At 37.0% G+C, this 7,308-nt stretch overlaps 1 non-coding gene across 1 annotated transcript; it reads left to right on the top strand.

Moving 5' to 3' along the window:
- Nucleotides 1-1,937: 1,937 nt before the first annotated feature.
- LOC117998985 lies at nucleotides 1,938-2,039 on the top strand. Its single transcript, XR_004676176.1, has one exon. It is a non-coding gene; the product is annotated as a U6 spliceosomal RNA (small nuclear RNA).
- Nucleotides 2,040-7,308: the final 5,269 nt, after the last annotated feature.

Below are 7,308 nucleotides of genomic sequence, written 5' to 3'. Positions count from 1 at the left end.
ACTCTTCCTCAGCTTGGCTTGATGCACTCGTGTCCTTTGCACTTTAGTTGGACAAGCAGAGCAGACTTCTTTCAACACACTCATGATGGCCACAAGCAATAATAGCAGTTTCAAGTCCACCGAGGCTATCATTATGCACATTTTGCCATCTCTTGCTACTAATGTACAACAGGACACAATGTCCACGTATGTTCCAGGTCCTCAAACGCACTCAAGGAAAGCTGAGGCTTGTTCTGATTTAACTTTACACCCGTGTTTGCTCTTTTGCTTACTAACCTTGTTTCTATTTCCTCAAAACAAAATTTAAAGACAGCTCTTTAATAACGTATTCTAGACTTTTTCAGGGAGTGACCATCTCCCAGAATCTAGCCTTTCCTCCCTTTTGAATTTGGACATTTGTTCTTCTTTCCCCTCTCCTGTGGAGTCTCCTTCCCACACAAAAGGCCCACTGCTCTCCTGCCTCTCTAAGGTGGCAGTTGGCTCCCAGCCTCAAGGGAGAGCCTCCATGCCTTCCCTGTCATAGGAAGTCAGTCCCTCTGACTGACCCTGCCTCAAGCTGTCCACTATCAGAACAGTACCATGCCTTTTTATTCAGGAAAAACTGCATTGAACAAAAGGGTTTAAGATGCTCTACTAAGAACTGAGGAGGATACAAAGAATTCTGTCCCTCAAATAACTGACAGACTAGTTTCTCAGGCCTTGACCGTGACAAGCTTACTATTTCTGACAAACTCACATTCAGAACTAAAGACTGCATGTGTTATCCTCCCAGAGACATTAGCTTTTTAAAAGACTTAGCATGACATACCTGACAAATGGCTTAAAAAGTTTCTAGTGAGAATCCTGAATCATAATGCTAGTAATGTGAACAGAAGCCAACAAAAAGAAAATGGACAAGCTGATAATTCTACTTCAAGTTCAAGCTTTCTACAAAGTTGCACTATGAAGTAAAAACCATGAGTTTGAGCCCCACGTTGGGTGTAGAATTAACTTAAAACAACAGCAACAACAACAACAACAACAACAACAACAAGGAGCGTCTGGATGGCTCAGTTGGTAGAACATGCAACTCTTGATCTCGGGGTCATGAGTTCACTTAAGAAAAATAATAATCATTTAAAAACAAATAAATAAAAAGAATCTTAAAGAAAAAAACCACAATGATAATTCTACACTTGATCTTAGCCAAAAGGCCAAGAGCCGATCAACACAATGATAATTCTAATGAGGTTAGCCAAGAAGTAAATGGCAAAAAAATGTGAATCATCTAAGAAAACCATTTCAAATATGGCTTTATATATATTACCCTTAATGATGAATTGCATGCTATGTGTTGCCTTGATGTATTAGCTAATAAATGCATGAAGATATCATTACTGATATTATTTAAAGTGAAAAGTCACTTTATCTTTAATTTATTTAATTTAATTCATGTGTTTATAGCATATCTCATGTATTAGCACTATAGTATCTCTACATCATAATTAATTAATATACATCCATTGTGGTCTGTTGCACAAAACTTTTTTAGTGATAATGGTGTGAGATCACAAGACATTAGAAGAACACAGGTTGGGACCATGGAGAGTCTATTTGGCTCATAAACTCTTGAAGGTGAAATTTATCCCTTCCCCTGACATTGCCCTGTCAGGCTTAGTGGGCCTTCAAAATTTGTACCAGAATGCTTCTGACAGCAACAAATAATTAAAAATAGCTTCTGAAGGATCAAAGTCCAGTTCTAAACAGTGGAAAACAAAACTGCGTGCTCACCTCTCTTCTTTTTAACTTACATTTAAATAACCTGCTAAGCCTATTGGGTGAGTTACCTGTATGCCTGTTTGGCCTCCTCTTCTGTTCAAACCAGAAACAACCTAAACTGGATCTGTTGGCCTGTCACTGAGAAGAGCATGATACCTGGTAGCTAAAACAGAAGTCCATGATGTTCGCTTCCACAGCACATGATTGGAACAATATGGAGAAGACTGTCATGGCCCCAGCACAAGGATGCCACACAAATTCATGAAGTGTTCCATGTTAAAAAAAAAAAATGGAAGAGCATGTATTGAGCAAAGTTTCCCCAAGTTTAACGGATACAACTAAGTAACTTCATTCAACAGTTTAAACACCTTGGGGGTTAAACAATGATATTGTCTACAGCTACATTATAAGACATTATATAAAATCAACATGAACAGATATTTTTCCAAAGAAGACATCCAAATGGCCAACAGACACAGGAAAAAGTGCTCAACATCACTCGGCATCAGGGAAATTCAAATCAAAACCTCAATGAGATACCACCTCACACCAGTCAGAACGGCTAAAATTAACATGTCAGGAAATGACAGATGTTGGCAAGGATGCGGAGAAAGGGGAACCCTCCTACACTGTTGGTGGGAATGCAAGCTGGTGCAGCCACTCTGCAAAACAGTATGGAGGTTCCTCAAGAAGTTGAAAATAGAGCTACCAAAAGACCTAGCAATTGCACTACTGGGTATTTACCCCCAAGATACAAATGTAGGGATTCGAAGGGATACGTGCACCCCGATGTTTATAGCAACAATGTCCACAGTAGCCAAACTGTGGAAAGAGCCAAGATGTCCATCGACAGATGAATGGATAAAGAAGATGTGGTATATATATACAATGGAATATTATGCAGCCATCAAAAGGGATGAGATCTTGCCATCTGCAACGATGTGGATGGAACTGGAGGGTATTATGCTGAGTGAAATAAGTCAATCAGAGAAAGACATGTATCATATGACCACACTGATATGAGGAATTCTTAATCTCAGGAAACAAACTGAGGGTTGCTGGAGTGGTGGGGGGTGGGAGGGATGGGGTGGCTGCGTGATAGACATTGGGGAGGGTATGTGCTATGGTGAGCGCTGTGAATTGTGCAAGACTGCTGATTCACAGATCTGTACCTCTGAAACAAATAATACAGTATATGTTTAAAAAAAGAAGAAGATAGCAGGACGGGAAAAATGAAGGGGGGGAAATCGGAGGGGGAGATGAACCATGAGAGACTATGGACTCTGAAAAACAAACTGAGGGTTCTAGAGGGGAGGGGGGTGGGGGAATGGGTTAGCCTGGTGATGGGTATTAAAGACGGCACGTACTGCATGGAGCACTGGGTGTTATACGCAAACAATGAATCATGGAACACTACATCAAAAACTAATGATGTAATGTATGGTGATTAACATAACATAATAAAAAAAAAAGGAAAAAAATCATATCTACCTCAAGGGCCAGGTTTTGATGTGATAATGGTTAAGGGTAAATTGGTAACATTTGCTCTAATATTTACAGACTAAAATGGACTCTTTCATGTTAACAGCACAGAACTCTAGAATTTGGTCAAATATTTAACTAAGAGCTTCAACAGATTGTAGGTCTTTATTGAAAAAAGCTGACCCTCTGCATTGGCACTCTGATCATTAATGGGCTTCTATTTAGGCTAAAAGATACCTTAGGCTCTTGGATTTACAAAACAGAATGTTTATTCCAATGCGTACAATTTGGAGTCTAAAGCATGTGAATGTTAACAACCAAGGATAATAGTATTTCAAACACTTAGCTTATCAGAAGTTTAAGGGAAGTTAAGAAACTATTGCTTTTGTACCCAACCTTAGTAGCCAGGGAAACTTCCCTTCCACAATTCCATAATATTCCCTAATATTACATACTGAGCAATAATACAAACAGCACTAGGATTCACAGAACACACTCTGGTAAATGCTGCTCCTGACAAAATTCCTCGCTGCTTTTACCTGAACTGTGTAACCTGATTGTTTTCCTTTTGTTCCGACTTACAGATCCTTAAATCTGTTTCTTTTAAACTCTCAATAAGTCATTTATTTGAGGTGTCTAGTACATATGTCTCTTTATTCTTGCTGATGTTTTAGAGATATTTTCTATTTGCAAAACTAATGCATGTTTATTGTAGAAAAGTTGGTTTAAAAGAACATAAGGAAGAGAATATAAATCTACAATTTTCACACTGAGATGATCACTGTTAAAATATTGTTATGTTTATTTCCAATCTTGTTCCTATAGTACGCATATATTTTGTTTGTTTAAGAAATTAGAAATAAATTTTATATAAACTTATAGGTTGCTTTTTCCACTGACCATCAATATTGACTATTTCCCTCATGACAACTAAATATATCTGCAAAATATGATCTCCACTAGCTGCATAAGTCTATAATATGAATATACCTTCACTGATTTACTTGTTAGACACTCAGTTTTTTCGCTTTTAACTATTATAAATTTTAATATAATAGGAATAATTTTTGGAGAGAGAGAGAGAGACAGCATGTGTGTATGCGACCCCGGGGGTGGGGCGTGGGGGGGGCAAAGGGAGAGGGAGAGAGAATCTTAAGCAGGCTCCATGCCCAGCGCAGGGCTAGATCTCACAACCCTGTGATCATGAACTGAGCAGAAATCAAGAATTGGATGCTTAACCAACTGAACCACCCAGGCGCCACTAGGTATAAATTTTTTAAAAGGCATTATCAAATTGTTTTCCAGAAATTTTTGCCCATCTACACTTCTACCAGCAATGGATGAGAATACCTATCTCATCACACCCTCACCAGTATTGAATAATACAGGTTTTTGTTTTATTTTAACTTCACCAATTTAGTAGGTAAAAAACAGCATCTCATTTTAATTTGCATACACTTGCTAGTTATATAATGTTTCTTTGTTTGTTAATATCTAATTTGTATTTCTTCTCTGCTCATTGTCTTTCTCCTATATGAATCATTTCATTGATTTAAAAGTTATTTAGATAATGATAATTTTAATACTTTCTCTTTCAATATCGTGCATATATTTTCATTTGTTTGATATTAGAAATTTGTAAATTTTTATCGACAAATCTATTGATGTTTCCTTTTGTGGTTTCTTCAATTGCTTATACCATCCTTCCCTATCCCAAGATTAGCTGTATTTCCTGTGTTTTTGTTTCTTTTGTTTGTATGTGGTATGAGGAAGGAATCTAATTTAATTTTTATGTATATCAATTCTCTACCAATTTGTAATACCTCTGCTATCTTACATGTATCTGTTTTCTATTCCATTGATCTATTTTTGATCTCCTCTATTTTCATTTGTCTTTTTTGATTCAGTACCACTGTGTTGTAGGTACTATAGCTTCATGATAATTTCTTACACCCAATAGTTCAAGTCCTTTTTCTTAATTTCTTTTTTCACTAATCCTTTAGCTATTCTTGGATCATTTATTCTTTCACATGAATTTTAAGAATAGTTTGTGACATTCTTGGAATTTTTATTCTAAGATTTTCTTGGAATTTTTATTCGAATTGCATTGGATATAGAAATCAGTTTATGGGACGCCTGGGTGGCTCAGTTGGTTAAGTGGCTGCCTTCAGCCCGGGTCATGATCCCAGGGTCCTGGGATCGAGTCCCACATCGGGCTCCTTGCTCAGTGGGGAGCCTGCTTCTCTCTCTCTCTCCCTCTGCTTGTGCTCTCTCTGTCAAATAAATAAAACCTTAAAAAAAAAAAAGAAATCAGTTTATGTAGAATTTGCATCTCTTTGGTACTGATCTCTACATTCATGAAACTTGGTCTATTTCTCTATTTTTGGATCTTCCATGTCTTTCAATATTTTTTTTCTTTAGAGAGGGAGAGAGATGGGGGAGGGGCAGAGGGAGAGGGAGAAAAAAATCTTTTTTTTTTAATATTTTATTTATTTATTTGACACAGAGAGAGAGAGACAAGCAGGGGGAGGAGCAGGCAGAGGGAGAGGGAGAAGCAGCCTCCTCACTGAGCAAGGAGCCTCATGTGGGACTTGATCCCAGGACCCTGGGATCATGACCCGAGCTAAAGGCAGATGTTTAACAAGCTGAGCCACCCAGGCACCCCATGAGGCAGCATGAGAATCTTAAGCAGCCTCCACGCCCAGTGTGGAGCCTGACTCAGGGCTCGGTCTCACAACCCTGAGATCATAACCTGAGCCAAAATCAAGAATCCGACACCCAGCTGACTGAGCCTCCCATATGTCCCCCATGTCTTTTAATTATTTATAAGTGATTCCATAAAGTTCTTGCACACTTTTGTTCATTTTAATTTGAAGTATCCTGTAGTTTGTTGCTATCATCTTTTTCTACTACATTTTCTAGTTGGTTGTTGCATAAAAATGTTATTAATTTTTTAAAAACAATTTCATTAAAGTATAACATAAAATAAAATGCACACACTTTAAGTGTACAGTTAGATGAGTTTTGAGAAACACATACCGTCATGTAACCAACACCTCAGTCATGATACAGAATGTTTCCATTACCCCACATGGTTCCCATTCTCTACCCATGGCGACCCCAAGCACCATGGACTCACTGATAGCTTTGTAGCACTCTGGATCAGATTTGTATTTCCTAGAATTTTGTATAAATGGAATGAAACAACATATATTCTTTTGTGTCTGGCTTCCTTTTCTCAGCATTATGTTTTTAAAAGCCATCCAGATTGTGTGTATCAGTAATTAATTTCTTTACATTGCTTCCACTGTATAGATGCACTATATATTTTATATGCGTTCACCCCCAGACATTTGGGTTGTTTTCAGTTTGGGGCTATTTTGAATAAAGCTGCCATGAACAAGTCTTCTGTGAACATGCATTTTCATTTCTCTTGACTAAATAATGCCAAACTGTTTTCCAAAACAGTAGTGCTATTTTATATCTCCATCTGTAATGCATTCAGTTGCCCTATCTCTGCTAGCGGTTGGTGATTTGAATCTTTAGTAATTTGGTAATTTGAATCTTTCAGCAAACTCATCTATTGCATTTAAGTTTTCAAAATTATTGAATTTTAATATCTATTATCCTTTAATGTCTCTAGGATCATATTGATATCCTCTTTTTTATTTTTCTTTCTTGACCAGTCTAGCTAGATTTATTCACTTTACTGATTAAAAAAACAAAACAAAACTTTTATGTTGTATTTTTTGTAGTGCTTAACTGTTTTGTATTTCACTGATTTCTATTCTTGGCTTGATTATTCCCTTCCTAATTTGTGTTTAACTTATTCTTTTAGCACCTTAAGTTGGCAGCATGTTGATTTTAGACCTGTTCTTCCTAATATAAACATTAAAAGCTACAGATTTCTCTCTCAGTGCTATTTTCATGCTGCATCTCACAAATAATATGTTGTGTTTTTATTTTCATTTTTATTCAGTTCAAAATATTTCCTAATTTCCTATGTGACTTCTTTTACCCATGGGTTATTTAAAAATATTGTTGCTAAACATCCCTAACTGGTTCAGT

The sequence above is a fragment of the Mirounga leonina genome, unplaced genomic scaffold, assembly GCF_011800145.1.
Source record: "Mirounga leonina isolate KUSES-001 unplaced genomic scaffold, KU_Mleo_1.0 Mir_433, whole genome shotgun sequence".
Taxonomy (NCBI): Eukaryota; Metazoa; Chordata; class Mammalia; order Carnivora; family Phocidae; genus Mirounga; species Mirounga leonina.
The sequence above is the reverse complement of the archived record's forward strand: the minus strand, read 5'-3'. Positions and strand labels throughout refer to the sequence as shown.